General features: G+C 44.2%; 8 non-coding genes across 8 annotated transcripts; 6 read left to right on the forward strand and 2 right to left on the reverse strand.

The window, feature by feature from the left end:
* Nucleotides 1–327: 327 nt before the first annotated feature.
* Nucleotides 328–400, forward strand: TRNAF-GAA (transfer RNA phenylalanine (anticodon GAA)). Its single transcript has one exon. It is a non-coding gene; the product is annotated as a tRNA-Phe (tRNA).
* Nucleotides 401–790: 390 nt separating this feature from the next.
* TRNAF-GAA (transfer RNA phenylalanine (anticodon GAA)) lies at nt 791–863 on the reverse strand. Its single transcript has one exon. It is a non-coding gene; the product is annotated as a tRNA-Phe (tRNA).
* A 1,445-nt stretch (nt 864–2,308) lies between these two features.
* Nucleotides 2,309–2,381, forward strand: TRNAF-GAA (transfer RNA phenylalanine (anticodon GAA)). The gene has a single exon. It is a non-coding gene; the product is annotated as a tRNA-Phe (tRNA).
* Nucleotides 2,382–2,773: 392 nt separating this feature from the next.
* TRNAF-GAA (transfer RNA phenylalanine (anticodon GAA)) lies at nt 2,774–2,846 on the reverse strand. Its single transcript has one exon. It is a non-coding gene; the product is annotated as a tRNA-Phe (tRNA).
* A 10,043-nt stretch (nt 2,847–12,889) lies between these two features.
* Nucleotides 12,890–12,962, forward strand: TRNAF-GAA (transfer RNA phenylalanine (anticodon GAA)). The gene has a single exon. It is a non-coding gene; the product is annotated as a tRNA-Phe (tRNA).
* A 1,680-nt stretch (nt 12,963–14,642) lies between these two features.
* Nucleotides 14,643–14,715, forward strand: TRNAF-GAA (transfer RNA phenylalanine (anticodon GAA)). Its single transcript has one exon. It is a non-coding gene; the product is annotated as a tRNA-Phe (tRNA).
* Nucleotides 14,716–16,672: 1,957 nt separating this feature from the next.
* TRNAF-GAA (transfer RNA phenylalanine (anticodon GAA)) lies at nt 16,673–16,745 on the forward strand. Its single transcript has one exon. It is a non-coding gene; the product is annotated as a tRNA-Phe (tRNA).
* A 2,240-nt stretch (nt 16,746–18,985) lies between these two features.
* On the forward strand, nt 18,986–19,058 carry TRNAF-GAA (transfer RNA phenylalanine (anticodon GAA)). Its single transcript has one exon. It is a non-coding gene; the product is annotated as a tRNA-Phe (tRNA).
* Nucleotides 19,059–20,031: the final 973 nt, after the last annotated feature.

The following is a 20,031-nucleotide window of genomic DNA, read 5'->3' on the forward strand; positions in this document are numbered from 1 at the left end:
CACCCACACACACACACACACACACACACACACACACACACACGTTTCCCCTGAGCCAACACGGCTGACGATGGTCAAGAATGTGAGAGTTGGTGAAAATGAGAAAGATGAACAGATTACGTATACGACTAGGCAAGATGACAGTTAGAAAGATAGATAGACATGTGGACAGATAGGATAATTTGTCAATAGACTGGTCTAGTGAGTTAAGACAGTTGTGATAATTAAGAAAACCCAGAGAGAGAGAAAGAGAAGCAATAACGAAGAAAACCAGGGAAGAGCTCTGACGAGTATCATTATATAACTTACCAGTAAGCTTGTCAGAGCGCCTAGATAGCTCAGATGGGAGAGCGTTAGACTGAAGATCTAAAGGTCCCCGGTTCGATCCCGGGTCTGGGCAATTTAGAGTATTTATAAACTTTACCCTAATATGAGAGGCGTAGACTCTCTCTCTCTCTATCTCCGCCTCCTCAGCACACACACACACATATCCTGGATAACACTAGACACACATTCTATGCACCATTTTCCTGACCAGTTGTGACTAGAATGGCGGTAGTGAAAGATTGTGCAAAGGAGATGCAAGATAGAAACAGAGAGACCGAGAAAGAGAGGGATAGGTGGAGACAGAGGAAAGAGTGAAATGTTATCATTTATGAGAAAGAAAATCAGGAGAAAATGGAAAGAGAGAATGTAAGTGTACACACACAGTGAGAGTCTGAAGATACGTTGAGACGAGATAAGCCAATACACTCCATTACGTGGGTGGTAAAGTTCATATATAAGATATTGCCCAGACCCGGGATCGAACCGGGGACCTTTAGATCTTCAGTCTAACGCTCTCCCATCTGAGCTATCTAGGCGCTCTGAGTTAATCATACGAACAGCCTAATGAGTTGAAACCGGATTCATGAATTATGCACCGAAAAGAGGGCCCCCGTCCGCAGCCAAGTCCAGCAAACATTTTTGTGGTTTCCCCTGACCGCTTCATATGCCCTGATTCTGACCATTGTCATCACGCTGCCCACTAAAACGCTCTATCCCGTGCATGCCTCACACGCTCTTGCAAGTTCAGGCTGTGATAATGAATACTAGGTAAATGACTCGCTGGATAAGTTGGGCTTCAACCTGAGTATGTTTTGAGATAATGCCAATGTCCTTAGAGAAGTAAGAAATGAAGAGGATAACATCAACTTGAAAGGTGACTTAGACAAGCTCCAACGTGTATGTAATACATGATTGATGAAGATCATCACGAGTACGTAAATGCAAAATAGTGAGGCTGGGACACAGTGGAAGAAGGTTTCAGTACTATTATCATCTAGCAGGGAATAAGTCGCAGAAATCAGTGTTACACGAAATGTAGAGTCTATAATGGACCTAACCTCACGCCAAAGTCAACATTAGGAGAATAGTAAACAAGACAAACTGTCTGCTGGCAAACATTATAATTACGTTTAAGAACATGAATAGATAAACAATGAACAAGTTGTCCACATTGTATTTCAGGCCAAAACGATAATATGCTTCTCAAGTCTCGTTGCCGTACCTTAAGAACAAAGATTATAATCGATAAGATGCAAAGGACAAAAACAATGTGGTATCGGAACTGAAACAGTTACAGGAAGAGGTTAAATGCCATTAATTTGACCACAATGAAAGACTAAAGTGGAAGAGGAGACTTGATCACAAGTTAAGCTTTTACACCAGTTTTATGACCTCATCAGAAACCAGTTCCTCGAAATTTGTGACGTAAAACATGGAAAACACGTAAAAAAAATAACTTCTATAATACAAGGTGACTGGATGACCGGAATATATGTAAATGTGGACAACATACACAAGTTGAATGATAGTAGAAAAGTGTTCAAGAGATGAGGACCCCACGAATGTTGAACTCTCAATCCCTACAGTACATACAGTTAGTACAAGATTACTACAAGATCATTTATTACAGTGAATGTTATTACACACACACACACACCCACCCACCCACCCACACACACACACACACACACACGTTTCCCTTGAGCGAGCACGGCTGACGATGGTCAAGAATGTGAGAGTTGGTGAAAATGAGAAAGGTGAACAGATTAGATATATGAATAGGCAGGATGATTGTTGGAAAGATAGATAGATAGATATGTGGACAGATAGAATAATATGTCAAAATACTGATCTAGTGAGTTAAGACAGTTGTGATAATTAAGAAAACCCAGAGAGAGAGAAAGAGAAGCAATAACGAAGAAAACCAGGGAAGAGTTCTGACGAGTATCATTATATAACTTACCAGTAAGCTTGTCAGAGCGCCTAGATAGCTCAGATGGGAGAGCGTTAGACTGAAGATCTAAAGGTCCCCGGTTCGATCCCGGGTCTGGGCAATTTAGAATATTTATAAACTTTACCCTAATATGATAGGCGCAGACTCTCTCTCTCTCTCTCTCCTCCTCAGCACACACACACACACATATCCTGGATAACACTAGACACACATTCTATGCACAATTCTCCTGACCAGTTGTGACTAGAATGGCAGTATTGAAAGATGGTGTAAAGGATATGTAAGATAGAAACAGAGAGACAGAGAAAGAGAAGGATAGGTGGAGACAGAGGAAAGAGTGAAATGTTATCATTTATGAGAGCGAAAGATAAGGAGAAAATGGAGAAAGGGAGAGAATGTAAGTGTACACACAGTGAGAGTCTGAAGATACGTTGAGACGAGATAAGCCAATACACTCCATTACTTGAGTGGTAAAGTTCATAGATAAGATATTGCCCAGACCCGGGATCGAACCGGGGACCTTTAGATCTTCAGTCTAACGCTCTCCCATCTGAGCTATCTAGGCGCTCTGAGTTATTCATACGAACAGCCTAATGAGTTGAAACCAGCATCATGAATTATGCACCGAAAAGACGGCCCCCGTCCGCAGCCAAGTCCAGCAAACATTTTTGTGGTTTCCCCTGACCGCTTCATATGCCCTGATTCTGACCATTGTCATCACGCTGCCCACTAAAACGCTCTATCCCGTGCATGCCTTACACGCTCCTGCATGTTCAGCCTATGATAATGAATACTAGGTAAATGACTCGCTGGATAAGTTGGGCTTCAACCTGAGTATGTTTTGAGATAATGCCAACGTTTATGTGATACATGTTTGATGAAGATCATCACGAGTACATAAATGCAAAATAGTGAGGCTGAGACACAGTGAGAGAAGGTTTCAGTACTATTATCATCTAGAAGGGAATAAGTCGCAGAAATCAGTGTTACACAAAATGTAGAGTCTATAATGGACCTAACCTCTCGCCAAAGTCAACCTTAGGAGAATAGTAAACAAGACAAACTGGCTACTGGCAAACATTATAATTACGGTTAAGAACATGAATAGATGAACAATGAACAAGCTGTCCACATTGTATTTCAGGCCAAAACGATAATATGCTTCTCAAGTCTCGTTGCCGTACCTTAAGAACAAATATTATAATCGATAAGATGCAAAGGACAAAATCACTGTGGTATCGGAACTGAAACAGTTACAGGAAGAGGTTAAACGCCATTGATCTGACCACAATGAAAGACTAAAGTGGAAGAGGAGACTTGATCACAAGTTAAGCCTTTACACCAGTTTTACGACCCCATCAGAAACCAGTTCCTCGAAATTTGTGACGTAAAACATGGAAAACATGTAAAAAAAATAACTTTTATCTATACAAGGTGACTGGATGACTGGAATATATGTAAATGTGGACAACATATACAAGTTGAATGATAGTAGAAAAGTGTTCAAGAGATGAGGACCCCACGAATGCTGAACTCTCTATCCTTACAGTACATACAGTTAGTACAATTATTACAAGATAAGTTATTATAGTAAATGTTATTACACAAACACACACACACACACACACACACGTTTACCCTGAGCCAGCACGGCTGACAATGGTCAAGAATGTGAGAGTTGGTGAAAATGAAAGAGATGAAGATATATATATATATATATATATATATATATATATATATATATATATATATATATATATATATATATATATGTATATATATATATGAAGAGGCAGGATGACTGTTAGATAAATAGACAGCCATGTGAACAGATAGAATAATGAATTAATAGACTTATCTTTTGAGATTTGAGAAATATATATATATATATATATATATATATATATATATATATATATATATATATATATATATATATATATATATATATATATGTTTATGGATGGGGTTGTAAGGGAGGTAAATGCAAGAGTCCTGGAAAGAGGGGCAAGTATGAAGTCTGTTGGGGATGAGAGAGCTTGGGAAGTGAGTCAGTTGTTGTTCGCTGATGATACAGCGCTGGTGGCTGATTCATGTGAGAAACTGCAGAAGCTGGTGACTGAGTTTGGTAAAGTGTGTGGAAGAAGAAAGTTGAGAGTAAATGTGAATAAGAGCAAGGTTATTAGGTACAGTAGGGGTGAGGGTCAAGTCAATTGGGAGGTGAGTTTGAATGGAGAAAAACTGGAGGAAGTGAAGTGTTTTAGATATCTGGGAGTGGATCTGTCAGCGGATGGAACCATGGAAGCGGAAGTGGATCATAGGGTGGGGGAGGGGGCGAAAATTTTGGGAGCCTTGAAAAATGTGTGGAAGTCGAGAACATTATCTCGGAAAGCAAAAATGGGTGTGTTTGAGGGAATAGTGGTTCCAACAATGTTGTATGGTTGCGAGGCGTGGGCTATGGATAGAGATGTGCGCAGGAGGATGGATGTGCTGGAAATGAGATGTTTGAGGACAATGTGTGGTGTGAGGTGGTTTGATCGAGTAAGTAACGTAAGGGTAAGAGAGATGTGTGGAAATAAAAAGAGCGTGGTTGAGAGAGCAAAAGAGGGGTTTTAAAAAGGGGTTTTGGACATGGAGAGAATGATGAGGAAGATTGACCAAGGGGATAATGTGTCGGAGGTGGGGGGAACGAAAAAGAGGGAGAAAAAATTTGGGAGGTGGAAAGATGGGTGAAAAAGATTTTGGTGTCGGGGCCGAACATGCGGAGGGGAAAGGAGGGCAAAAATAAGTGAATTGGTCAGTGGTATCAGGGGTTACGTGTGTCATGGATGAAGCAGGGATTTGAAGCGTCTGGGGAAAAAAAATGGAAAGCTTGAGGATGTATTTTTCGGTGGGATGGTATGTACATTGTATGGGGGGGGGGGGGGTTGGGCCATTTCTTTCGTCTGTTTCCCTTGCCTACCTCGCAAACCGGGGGACACGACAAAGTATAAAAAAAAAAAAAAAAAAAAAAAAAAAAAATATATTTTTATATATATATATATATATTAAATATATAAAATATATTATTAAAATAATAATATATATATTATTATATATATATATATGATATAATTATTTAAGAGAGAGGAGAGTAATAATGAAGCAACCTAGAAAAGCCTGACGGTATCATATTTAAGTTTCCAGTAAGCTTTTCAGGCGCCTAGTACTCCAGGGAGGCGTTAGACGAAGACTAAAGGTCCCCGGTTCGATCCCGGGGCTGGCAATTTAGAATATTTATAAAATTTACACGCATAATTGGGGCCAGACTCCTCCCTCCGCCTCACAACACACACACACACCCCATTTTGGGTAACACTAAACAACATTCTATGCACAATTCTCCCGCCTTTTTGACTAAATGAATGTGAAAGATACTGTAAGATATGAAAAAAGAAACAAGTCACAGAGAAAAAGAGGGGGTTTGGTAGAGAAAAAAGGGAGTGAAAGCTATCATTTTGAGAGCGAAAAATACGGAGAAAATGGAGAGGGAGAAGAGAAGAATTGTACAGACATTAGAGTCTAAAATACTTGGACGAGATAAGCCAAACACTCCATTACTTGGGGGAAGTCTAGAAAGAAAAATTTTTCCCCAACCCCCGGATCGAAACCGGGACCTTTAGACTTCAATCTAAAGCTCTCCCATCGGCACAGGCGCCCCGAACTCCGGCCGTAAGTTTAAAAAAGATACCTTTAAGCCCCTCCCTCGGTCTTCTATATAACTCTTTTTTTTTTCCTTTTACTTCCTTTTAAAATAATATATATTAATATATATATATAAATATATATATTAAAAATATAAAAATAAAAAAAATATTTTGGTGGGGTTTTATGTATTTTTTTTTTTTTTTTTTTTTTTTTTTGCCGCTGCCCCGCGTTTGCGAGGTAGCGCAAGGGAAAAAACAAAGAAAGGGCCCCCCCCACCCCCATACACAGTAAACATACGTCCACACACCAAATAACATACCAAAAACGCTTTCCATGGTTTTCCCCCAAACCCTTTACATGCCCCGATTTAATCCACGAAGCACGTAACCCCGGTAAACCAATCGCTCCCCAAATTTACTCTTTTTCCCTTTCCCTCCTTTCCCCTCCTGCAGTTCAGGCCCCGACCACAAAAAACTTTTCACTCCATCTTTCCCCTCCAATTTGGCTCCCTCTTCTCCTGTTCCCTCCCCCCCGACACAAATCCTCTTGGTCAACTTTCCCCATCTTCTCTCCATGTCCCAAACCATTTTAAAAAAACCCCCTTTTGCCTCTCAACCGCTCTTTTTATTTCCCCAATCCTCTTACCCTTACGTTACTTACCGATCGAAAAACCACCCTCACGACCACACATTGTCCTCAAACAGTCTCATCTCCACACAATCCCATCCTCCTGCGCACACTCTAAATCCATAGCCCGACGCCTCGCAACCATAACAACATTGTTGGAACCAACTATTCCTTAAACATACCCATTTTTGCTTTCCGCGATAATGTTCTCGACTCCACACATTCTTCAAGGCTCCCAGGAATTTCGCCCCCTTCCCCACCCTATGATCCACTCCGCATCCATGGTTTCCATCCGCTGCCCAGATCCACTCCGCAGATATCTAAAACACTTACTTCCTCCATACATATGTACAAGTATGTATTATATATAATGTGTTGTGTGATTAGATATATATATATATATATCTATATATATATAATATATATATATAATAATATATATATATACACATAAATATTTATACTTTGTCTCTTCCTCCCGCTTAAGGAGGTAGCGCAAGTAAACAGTACGAAAGAATGCCCAACCACCACATACACATGTATATACGTACACGTACACATACGCACATAACAGACCAATACAATACAACGTACACATATATATGGATACACACACATAAACATATAAACACATGTACTTAATTTCATACTTGCTGTCATCATTCATAACCCCTCGCCACCTCGCCACACATGAAATGACACCCCCCCTCCCCCGCACGCGCCGAGGTAGCGCTAGGAAAAGACAACAAATGCCACAATACGTTCACAAACTCCAGTCTCTAACTATCATGCATAATGCAACGACCGAAACAAAGCTCCCTTTCCACATCCCGAGTGCCCCACAAAACTTTCCATGGTTAACCGCCAACGCGTCACATGCACCTAGTTTCAATAACAGTACTGTCTTGAATCGTGCTGTCCTGGAACCGTACTGTCTTGAATCGTGCTGTCCTGGAACCGTACTGTCTTGAATCGTGCTGTCCTGGAACCGTACTGTCTTGAATCGTGCTGTCCTGGAACCGTACTGTCTTGAATCGTGCTGTCCTGGAATCGTGCTGTCCTGGAACCGTACTGTCTTGAATCGTGCTGTCCTGGAACCGTACTGTCTTGAATCGTGCTGTCCTGGAATCGTGCTGTCCTGGAACCGTACTGTCTTGAATCGTGCTGTCCTGGAATCGTGCTGTCCTGGAACCGTACTGTCTTGAATCGTGCTGTCCTGGAACCGTACTGTCTTGAATCGTGCTGTCCTGGAATCGTGCTGTCCTGGAATCGTGCTGTCCTGGAACCGTACTGTCTTGAATCGTGCTGTCCTGGAACCGTACTGTCTTGAATCGTGCTGTCCTGGAACCGTACTGTCTTGAATCGTGCTGTCCTGGAACCGTACTGTCTTGAATCGTGCTGTCCTGGAATCGTGCTGTCCTGGAATCGTGCTGTCCTGGAATCGTGCTGTCCTGGAACCGTACTGTCTTGAATCGTGCTGTCCTGGAACCGTACTGTCTTGAATCGTGCTGTCCTGGAACCGTACTGTCTTGAATCGTGCTGTCCTGGAATCGTGCTGTCCTGGAATCGTGCTGTCCTGGAACCGTACTGTCTTGAATCGTGCTGTCCTGGAACCGTACTGTCTTGAATCGTGCTGTCCTGGAACCGTACTGTCTTGAATCGTGCTGTCCTGGAATCGTGCTGTCCTGGAACCGTACTGTCTTGAATCGTGCTGTCCTGGAATCGTGCTGTCCTGGAACCGTACTGTCTTGAATCGTGCTGTCCTGGAACCGTACTGTCTTGAATCGTGCTGTCCTGGAACCGTACTGTCTTGAATCGTGCTGTCCTGGAACCGTACTGTCTTGAATCGTGCTGTCCTGGAATCGTGCTGTCCTGGAACCGTACTGTCTTGAATCGTGCTGTCCTGGAACCGTACTGTCTTGAATCGTGCTGTCCTGGAACCGTACTGTCTTGAATCGTGCTGTCCTGGAATCGTGCTGTCCTGGAACCGTACTGTCTTGAATCGTGCTGTCCTGGAATCGTGCTGTCCTGGAATCGTGCTGTCCTGGAACCGTACTGTCTTGAATCGTGCTGTCCTGGAATCGTGCTGTCCTGGAACCGTACTGTCTTGAATCGTGCTGTCCTGGAACCGTACTGTCTTGAATCGTGCTGTCCTGGAACCGTACTGTCTTGAATCGTGCTGTCCTGGAATCGTGCTGTCCTGGAACCGTACTGTCTTGAATCGTGCTGTCCTGGAATCGTGCTGTCCTGGAACCGTACTGTCTTGAATCGTGCTGTCCTGGAACCGTACTGTCTTGAATCGTGCTGTCCTGGAATCGTGCTGTCCTGGAACCGTACTGTCTTGAATCGTGCTGTCCTGGAACCGTACTGTCTTGAATCGTGCTGTCCTGGAACCGTACTGTCTTGAATCGTGCTGTCCTGGAACCGTACTGTCTTGAATCGTGCTGTCCTGGAACCGTACTGTCTTGAATCGTGCTGTCCTGGAATCGTGCTGTCCTGGAATCGTGCTGTCCTGGAACCGTACTGTCTTGAATCGTGCTGTCCTGGAATCGTGCTGTCCTGGAACCGTACTGTCTTGAATCGTGCTGTCCTGGAACCGTACTGTCTTGAATCGTGCTGTCCTGGAACCGTACTGTCTTGAATCGTGCTGTCCTGGAATCGTGCTGTCCTGGAACCGTACTGTCTTGAATCGTGCTGTCCTGGAATCGTGCTGTCCTGGAATCGTGCTGTCCTGGAATCGTGCTGTCCTGGAACCGTACTGTCTTGAATCGTGCTGTCCTGGAATCGTGCTGTCCTGGAATCGTGCTGTCCTGGAACCGTACTGTCTTGAATCGTGCTGTCCTGGAACCGTACTGTCTTGAATCGTGCTGTCCTGGAATCGTGCTGTCCTGGAATCGTGCTGTCCTGGAACCGTACTGTCTTGAATCGTGCTGTCCTGGAACCGTACTGTCTTGAATCGTGCTGTCCTGGAACCGTACTGTCTTGAATCGTGCTGTCCTGGAACCGTACTGTCTTGAATCGTGCTGTCCTGGAACCGTACTGTCTTGAATCGTGCTGTCCTGGAACCGTACTGTCTTGAATCGTGCTGTCCTGGAACCGTACTGTCTTGAATCGTGCTGTCCTGGAACCGTACTGTCTTGAATCGTGCTGTCCTGGAATCGTGCTGTCCTGGAACCGTACTGTCTTGAATCGTGCTGTCCTGGAATCGTGCTGTCCTGGAATCGTGCTGTCCTGGAATCGTGCTGTCCTGGAACCGTACTGTCTTGAATCGTGCTGTCCTGGAACCGTACTGTCTTGAATCGTGCTGTCCTGGAACCGTACTGTCTTGAATCGTGCTGTCCTGGAACCGTACTGTCTTGAATCGTGCTGTCCTGGAACCGTACTGTCTTGAATCGTGCTGTCCTGGAACCGTACTGTCTTGAATCGTGCTGTCCTGGAATCGTGCTGTCCTGGAACCGTACTGTCTTGAATCGTGCTGTCCTGGAACCGTACTGTCTTGAATCGTGCTGTCCTGGAACCGTACTGTCTTGAATCGTGCTGTCCTGGAACCGTACTGTCTTGAATCGTGCTGTCCTGGAACCGTACTGTCTTGAATCGTGCTGTCCTGGAATCGTGCTGTCCTGGAACCGTACTGTCTTGAATCGTGCTGTCCTGGAATCGTGCTGTCCTGGAATCGTGCTGTCCTGGAATCGTGCTGTCCTGGAATCGTGCTGTCCTGGAACCGTACTGTCTTGAATCGTGCTGTCCTGGAATCGTGCTGTCCTGGAATCGTGCTGTCCTGGAATCGTGCTGTCCTGGAACCGTACTGTCTTGAATCGTGCTGTCCTGGAACCGTACTGTCTTGAATCGTGCTGTCCTGGAACCGTACTGTCTTGAATCGTGCTGTCCTGGAACCGTACTGTCTTGAATCGTGCTGTCCTGGAATCGTGCTGTCCTGGAACCGTACTGTCTTGAATCGTGCTGTCCTGGAACCGTACTGTCTTGAATCGTGCTGTCCTGGAACCGTACTGTCTTGAATCGTGCTGTCCTGGAATCGTGCTGTCCTGGAATCGTGCTGTCCTGGAACCGTACTGTCTTGAATCGTGCTGTCCTGGAATCGTGCTGTCCTGGAATCGTGCTGTCCTGGAATCGTGCTGTCCTGGAACCGTACTGTCTTGAATCGTGCTGTCCTGGAATCGTGCTGTCCTGGAATCGTGCTGTCCTGGAATCGTGCTGTCCTGGAATCGTGCTGTCCTGGAATCGTGCTGTCCTGGAATCGTGCTGTCCTGGAACCGTACTGTCTTGAATCGTGCTGTCCTGGAACCGTACTGTCTTGAATCGTGCTGTCCTGGAACCGTACTGTCTTGAATCGTGCTGTCCTGGAATCGTGCTGTCCTGGAATCGTGCTGTCCTGGAACCGTACTGTCTTGAATCGTGCTGTCCTGGAACCGTACTGTCTTGAATCGTGCTGTCCTGGAACCGTACTGTCTTGAATCGTGCTGTCCTGGAACCGTACTGTCTTGAATCGTGCTGTCCTGGAACCGTACTGTCTTGAATCGTGCTGTCCTGGAACCGTACTGTCTTGAATCGTGCTGTCCTGGAACCGTACTGTCTTGAATCGTGCTGTCCTGGAATCGTGCTGTCCTGGAACCGTACTGTCTTGAATCGTGCTGTCCTGGAACCGTACTGTCTTGAATCGTGCTGTCCTGGAATCGTGCTGTCCTGGAATCGTGCTGTCCTGGAATCGTGCTGTCCTGGAATCGTGCTGTCCTGGAATCGTGCTGTCCTGGAATCGTGCTGTCCTGGAACCGTACTGTCTTGAATCGTGCTGTCCTGGAATCGTGCTGTCCTGGAATCGTGCTGTCCTGGAATCGTGCTGTCCTGGAACCGTACTGTCTTGAATCGTGCTGTCCTGGAATCGTGCTGTCCTGGAATCGTGCTGTCCTGGAATCGTGCTGTCCTGGAACCGTACTGTCTTGAATCGTGCTGTCCTGGAACCGTACTGTCTTGAATCGTGCTGTCCTGGAACCGTACTGTCTTGAATCGTGCTGTCCTGGAATCGTGCTGTCCTGGAATCGTGCTGTCCTGGAACCGTACTGTCTTGAATCGTGCTGTCCTGGAACCGTACTGTCTTGAATCGTGCTGTCCTGGAACCGTACTGTCTTGAATCGTGCTGTCCTGGAACCGTACTGTCTTGAATCGTGCTGTCCTGGAATCGTGCTGTCCTGGAACCGTGGTCCTGGAACCGCGCGGTCCTGGAACAGTACTGTCTTGAATCGTGCTGTCCTGGAATCGTGCTGTCCTGGAACCGTACTGTCTTGAATCGTGCTCTCCTGGAACCTTGCTGTCCTAGAAACTCTTTGAACCTTGCTGTCCTGGAATCGTGCTCTGTAACCATCCATTTTCTTTCTGATCATCTTTTCCAGTACTTTATCGATCGTGCACATCACGGAAACTGGTCTGTTGTTTGGTGTGTTCTCCCGGTCACCTTCCTTAAAGACAGGTTTCAGATTTCCCCTCGATCACATCTTGAGTAACATTACAGGCGGTGTATGGAGCTCATCTGGACACGTACATCTTCAGGAAGAATCTCATCATGACAATGAATCTTATCTAAGTCAACACATTATAGTATCATGTCTGTCTTTTCTAGTTATTTCAACGCTTTCCAACACCCCACTTCAAATTCCATTTCAGTGTTCTTGGGCGACAGTGTCTTCCACTGAGGAAACCCTCTTTCACCTCATTCTTCAGTTCCACGTTTATCTTTACATCATCTTCCGACTCTTCCTTCTGAAAGTCTCAGCTTTAATAATCAGCAGCTCTTTCATTGACAATTTGTTCCACCGTAAATTTAACGAAGCCTTTCACTACAATGCCCTGGTACGTGGCTACTGAACACCATTTCCCAATCAATGTTACCAGAGAAATGGTTGATTTTTTGTAGTTTCCACGATTATATGTCCTAAGTGTGTGTGTGTGTGTGTGTGTGTGTGTGTGTGTGTGTGTGTGTGTGTGTGTGTGTGTGTGTGTGTGTGTGTGCAGTCATCATGTGAGTGTGTTTGGTTATGGTGGGCCTATGTGAGTGTGTTGAGGTGTGGTGACATTGTGTCAGAGTGTTCAGATGTGGTAGCGATATGTGACTGTGAGTGTGTGTGGTTGGGGATGTGCTGGTACATTGTGAGTGTACAGGAGTTTAGTGGCACTTTACGATGATTGTTTGGAGGTGGGCTTGCCATGCTAGAGTGTCTGTACGTGGAAAGACTAGATGTACAGTTCCACTTTGGGTGAAATTTAGAGATGAATGTTCAGGATGCCTAGATAGCTCAGCTGGGAGAGCGTTAGACTGAAGATCTAAAGGTCCCCGGTTCGATCCCGGGTCTGGGCATATTTTGTATACTGGAAGAGCAAAATGTATACAGTCCCCTAGTGTCGGCACATCACATTCTCATACACTGTGTACGCTTCCATATAAACATCCACACACTCACAAAGAAAGAGAGAGGAAAAAACAGGGAGAGAAGAGGAGTGAGGGAGGGGAGAGAATAAGAAAGAAAAGATTTGTGTATAATCACCTACTTGTACTGTATGGAGAGCAAGGTCTGCACTCGTAGGGCCCTGTCTCTTGAACTACATTTACTATCATATAACATCGTAAACTTGTGTATGTTGTCAACAATTACTATCTCATAACTCAGTTTAATCCATTCATTCACTACTACATCATATATATTTATCACTTTGCATAATATCTAATACGTTTCTTGGCTAAGATGTCATGGATTCTGGTTGGTGTAACCTGACATCTTCCAAAGTACTTTTAACTCTAGCGACGGGCTAGAGATAGCATCGACTACCATGATCCACTTACACACAGATTCTTATAACTCATTTCCTACTAAGTACTAATAACATCAGAGCCTACTTTCAAACTGTGACCCATCCTCATTACCTTGCATAAACTCGGATAAAGCTTCGTCAACAATGCTTTAAGTAAACCCTGTAATTTGCGAAGTCCCTTTCCTGCCTTTTCACGTCCCCTAACGCCTGTGTGTCATCTGCAAAAACTGTACATTCAGGCACGAGTCCATATCTTATATCTAAGTCTTTTACACAAATCAAGAATGTTAATGTTCTCAGAACAGAACACTGGCGCATTCTAGTGGTGATCTCAACCCATTTCAAGAAGGCACTTTTGACACAAGTCTCTTATTCTCTTCCACTAAGATAGTCTAACAATCAAGAGATTCTTCCCCTTATACGTGTCTTGTGTCCAGCTTCTAAATCATCCTCCCATCGCGAGACGGTGTCAAATGCTCTCTGGCAGTCCAGACAAAACAGTCGACCCAACCTTCTTGTCTGTCCAATACTGAGCTCACATTCTCATAGATATCTAAGAAATTCGGTTCTCATGACCGTGTCCCTGAAACCGTGTTGTCTTTCCCTTATTCAACTACTGTGCAAAGATTCATCCATTCTTATACGTATGCATGAAGTTTGCCTCTTCCTCTGCATTTGGTAATTTGCCTTTCTCCTTAGACATCTTGAACAGTATTGTAAGGGGTTGTCAACTGTAACTGCATACATCTTCAGTAGATCCGATTTGTCATTAGGACCATGACTATGTGTGTTGGTATATGATGTGGCGGTGTTGGGATGTGTTAGCACTGTGCGTGTATGTGGTGAGGTGTGGTAGCACTGTGTAGATGTGTTGATGTGTAGCGGCATTGTGCGACTGTTTCCATATGGCTTGAGGTGTGAAAGTGTGTTCAGATGTGCTGGCGTTGTGCGCGTGTCGAGGTGTGGTAGTACTGTGATAAGTGTTGAAATGTGGCGTCATTGTGTGGTCATGTTGGGTATGATGTCACTGTCGGAGTAGTGGAGAAGTGCTGTTACTTTCAGAGTATGTTGGGGCCTAGCATCATTGTATGAGGGAATGTGCGTGTGTTGGGTTTTGTGATAATGTGTGCATGTGTACGTACTATGAGTGGGTGGTGGTGTTTACACAATGTTTTGAGCGTGCTGGACAGTTTCACTTTTGAGTAAAATTTAGAGAAAGATTCAAGGTGCCTAGATAGCTAAGCTGGGAGGGCGTTAGACTGAAGATATAAAGGTCCCCGGTTCGATGCCGGGTCTGGGCATATTTTGTATAACTTTTGCCTTTTCTCGAACAACAAAATACAGAGTTCCCTAATGTCAGCGCATCATACATCCTCACATTAAGCATACATTTTCATATACAAATCCACACACAGACACAGAAAAAAAGGGGAGAGAAGAGTGAGGGTGGGTGAAAATAAGAGATATGTGTAATTACCTACTAGATCTGTGCGGGGAGGGAGTTCTGCAGTAGTAGTGGTGCTGTCTCTTGAACTGTCTTTACCATCGTGCAACTTTTCAAACTTCTGTATGCTGTCCATAATCAGTATCACATAACTCAGTTTGTTCCACTGATTCACTGCTCTTCCCTGTATATGTATCAATTTACATGATTTCTGATAAGTTTCTTGGCTAATATCATGTTATGGCTTCTGTTTGGTGCAGCCAGGCATCTTCCGAAGTACCGTTCATGATTTACGTCAGCAAGCTGATCTAAAGCCTTAAATGTTGTGATCATGTCACCCCTCACTCTTTCCTCTTCCATGATGGGCAATCATAAGGCCTCTTGCCTTTCCCTGGAACTGTGCTATCTCGCACCATCGTTGTTGTCCTCCTCTGGACCTTTATATTAGGTCTTTGTGCGGTGACTAAACTTGAGAAGCATATTCCTGTTTTGGTATTGTGTAGGACGTGAACGCCTTGCTAAATATTTCCTTATCCATTATGTTTAGCGCATTTCTAGTGTTTGCAAACAGGACTCTAACGACGTGTTAGAGACAATATCAAGTACCATGTGTAATCATTCAGATTCTTGTCGTTGACTTCCTTGTAAGTATTATCAATATCGACGCCTTCTTTCATTTTGACCAGTCCTCATTACTTTACATTTACTCGGGTTGAATGTTGTCAACAATGCATTAGGAAACATTGGAGTCTGTCCAGGTCTCCTAAATTGATGCAATCTTTCTGCCTTTTCACTTCCCCCGTGGCCTTTACGTCATTTGCGAACAATGTATATTCAGATAAGAGTCCATATCTTATATCAAGTCAATTACACAAATCCAGAATGGTAATGGTCCCAGAACAAAACCCTGCGGCATTCTAGTGGTGACCTTAACCCAATTCAAGAACGCTCTTGACATGTATCCTTTGTTCCCTTACATTAAGATAATTCTTATCCCCTTATTCCTTGCTGGTGATCCAGCTTCTTTAATCATTTTCCAAAGCGAGACGGTGTCAAATGCTCTCTGACAGTCCAAATACAAAACAATCCACCCATCCTTCTCGTCTGTCCAGTACTGAGCTCACACCCTCACTAAAACCTCAGTTCGATACACATTACCTCGTTTCCCTAAAACCGTGTTGTCTCTCACTTGGGTAACTTCTCCTGTGCAAAGATTCATTCATTCTGATACACAGCATGAAGCTTGCCCTCTTCCACTGCATTTGGTACTCTGCCTTTCTTCATCGACATCTTGAACAGTACTGTAAGGAGTTTGTCAACTGTATCTGCACACATCTTCAGTACATCAAATGTTTCATTAGAACCACGACTATATGTGTTGGGGATAAGGTGGGGCTGTGTTGAGATGTGACGGTACTGTGTGTGTGTGTATGTCTTGAGGTGTGGTAGCACTGCGTAATTGTTTTCTTGTGTAGTGGTACTGTGTGAAAGTGTGTTGAGATGTGGTGGAAATGTACGCGCGTGTGTGTCGAGGTGTGGTCGTATTGTGATAAGTGTTGAGGTGTGGTGTCAGTGTCTCGGGTGTGATGTCACTGTCGGAATGTTGGAGCTGTAATGATACTTTGCGAGTGTGTTGGGGTTTAGCGTCACTTTATAAGGGAGTAAGGGTGTGGGTGAACTGTGCGAGTGTGTTGGAGATTTGTGGCACTTCATGAGTGTGTGGCGGTGCGCTCATCGTGTCTGAGTATGTGAATGTGATACGACTGTATGTACAGTTTCAGTTTGAGTAAATTTTACGAATAGATATTCAACATGCCTAGATAGCTCAGCTGGGAGAGCGTTAGACTGAAGATCTAAAGGTCCCCGGTTCGATCCCGGGTCTGGGCATATCTTGTGTATATCTTTTACTTCTACTCGATGGGCAGAACGTATAGAGTTCCCGAGTGTCGACACATCTCCACATATTCTCACACTATGAACACACTTCGAAATACACTGCCACACAGGTGAAAACAGAAAGAGAAAGAGAGAGAGGGGAAACGGAGAGCGAGAGAGGGAGAGAGAAAGAGAAGCTTTGTGTGTAATTACCTATTTGTACCGTACGGGTAGTTAGGTCTGTACTCGCAGGGGTCCCATCTCCTGAACTTTCTCCACCATCATGCAACATCCTCAAGCCTCTGTATCATGTCCGTTATCGATATCTCGTACATCAGTTTATTCCATTCATCCATTACTCATAAAAGTACTTGTTTACGTCGTTTCTCAAAGTTTCTTGCTTGATATCTGGTTAGTCCATCCCTGCACCTTCCAAAGAGCTGTTTACTAGACTACCAAGCTCGTTTCAAATCTTACATGTTGTGATCAGGTCGGCCCTTAATCTTCTCTTTTCCCTGGTTGGCAAATCTAAGGCCCATAGCCTTCTCCATTAACTCAAAGTCTCTTAATTCTGCTAACACTGTTGTAGCCATTATCTTGCCTTTTTCTGTTGGGTCTTTGTGCTCTAAAGCTTCAGGTGCGGTGACCAAACTGGGGGAGTATGTTCCAGTTTTAGTCTTATGTAAGAGTTGAACATTTTGCTGAATATTTCCTTATACAAACTGGAACTTGAAAACAGTTCTGGTATTTGCCAGCGTGACCCTGGCGACAGGTTAGGTACAATGTCGAATCCCAAGACTCACACATAGAATCCTGCACCTATTTCCTGTTACATAATCGTTGTATCAACGCTAAGCCTCACTCTGTGTTACCCTCATTACTTTACATTTACTTGGGTTGAATTTCGTCAACCACGTATCAGACCAACTTTGGAGTCGAAGTCCCCTGGTAAATTCCCTTGTAAACTCCCCTCTGCGTCTCTTGCAAAGACATCTGGTTCAACGACGCCCACGTATTCTGGTAAATCATTTACATAAACCATGAAGACTAAAAGATCCCAGATCAGAACCCTGCAGCACTCCTTAGGTGACCACAACCAATTACAAGAAGGCTCTTCTGATATGTGTTCGGCGTTCCTTTCCACTAAGATAATGATCTGACCATCGAACGATTCAACTCCATATCCCTGACCATTGATTTGAATTCCCTTAATTTCGTGGAATTTGTAAAAACGATAAATCCTAGTGCTTCGTCGGTGCTTTTTACATGACGAAGACACTTAAAAACATACAACTATTAACATAGATTTATATATTTCAGAGTCTTTTAATGGTAGCAAAACATTTAAAACATCCAGCCTCTTCATGAGCCCCCCTTCCCCATACGGTGTAGTGTCAAATGTTTGATGTTGTTCCAGATACAAACAATACATCCAGCCTCCCTTTTTGTCCAGCCCTGAGCTCACTCTCTCGTAGGGACACAACAGCTTCGGTACACACAAGACCTATTTCCCTAGAAACCGTGTCGCGTCTCACTTCGGTCATCTCTCCTCTCCTACTGGCCATATATTTTCTCTGCGATTATCTTCAATACTTTTTTACTTTCATATTAGCTGATACACCAAGCCCAACTTAAAATATTCTAATCAGGGACATAATCACCGTGTGTGTGTGTATATATATATATATATATATATATATATATATATATATATATATATATATATTTTTTTTTTTTTTTTTTTTTTTCAAACTATTCGCTATTTCCCGCGTTAGCGAGGTAGCGTTAAGAACAGAGGGCTGGGCCTTTGAGGCTGGCCCCCTTCTCTGTTCCTTCTTTTGGAAAAATAAAAAAAGATAATGAGAGGGGAGGATTTCCAGCCCCCCGCTCCCTCCCCTTTTAGTCGCCTTCTACGACACGCAGGGAATACGTGGGAAGTATTCTTTCACCCCTATCCCCAGGGATAATATATATATAAATATATATATATATATATATATATATATATATATATATATATATATATACAGACATATAGTGTTGAAATTTGATGCGTGAGTGCTGAGGATGTGCTTGTACACGTGAGTGAACTGGGATGTGGTGGCAGTGTTGGATTGTGTAGATGTGTGGTGGGTGGGAGTGTGTGGGTGTGCTGTGGTTAGGTGGCACATGCGTGCAAAGGTATGCATGTATCATAAGTGGAAAGACTGCATGTACATATCCATTTTAGGAAAAATTCAAAAGGTATTGTAGCCTAGATAGCTCAGATGGGAGAGCGTTAGACTGAAGATCTAAAGGTCCCCGGTTCGATCCCGGGTCTGGGCATATTTATCTTTACTCGAACGGCATAATGTACAGAGTCCCCTAGTGTCGGCACCCCTCCACACATTCTCACATTGTGCATACACTTCCACACACACACACACACACACACACAAAGGGAGACAGAATTGAAGAAGGAGAGAAGAGGAGTGAGGGAGGATGAGCATAAGAAGAACTATGTGTATAATGACCTACTACTGCTATACGAGGAGGTAGATCTGCATTCGTAGCGCCCCCCTCTCTCTTTCTCTCTCTCTCGAACTCCCTCTACTATCATCATACAACGTCTGAAGCTTTCTCATGCCGCCCACACTGACTCTTTTCTCACTCGCGTCATTCCATTCAAGCGCGGCTGTAATACTATATATATGTATGGTCGATTTTTACATTCCTCCGAACATGTTTCACGGTTATTGTTACACAATGGCTTCTGGTTGTTCAGTCCCTGCAACTTCCGAAGAACTGTTCACTACAAAGCTCGTTCAAAACCTTATATGTCGTGATCATATCACCCTTTACTCTACTCTCTTCTCCGGTGGACATTAAAGGTGTTTAGATTTTCCCCATAAACCAGATCTCTTGATTCTGGTACCATCGTTTATGCCTTGATCTATAACGTTTTTTATTCGTTATTTGTTCTATTCCTGCGAGTAACCAAACCTGAGAAGCGTATCTCAATATTGGCCTTATGTTGGTTATGAAAAGCTTGCTGAATATTTCCTCATCCACGCCAGCTGCCGTCAGTGGGTCTGCTGCAGGACTCACCACCCACACCAGCTGCCGTCAGTGGGTCTGCTGCAGACCTCACCACCCACACCAGCTGGCATCAGTGGGTCTGCTGCAGGCCTCACCACCCACACCAGCTGCCGTCAGTGGGTCTGCTGCAGACCTCACCACCCACACCAGCTGGCATCAGTGGGTCTGCTGCAGGCCTCACCACCCACACCAGCTGGCGTCAGTGGGTCTGCTGCAGGCC

Source organism: Panulirus ornatus, chromosome 3 (genome assembly GCF_036320965.1).
Source record: "Panulirus ornatus isolate Po-2019 chromosome 3, ASM3632096v1, whole genome shotgun sequence".
NCBI lineage: Eukaryota > Metazoa > Arthropoda > Malacostraca > Decapoda > Palinuridae > Panulirus > Panulirus ornatus.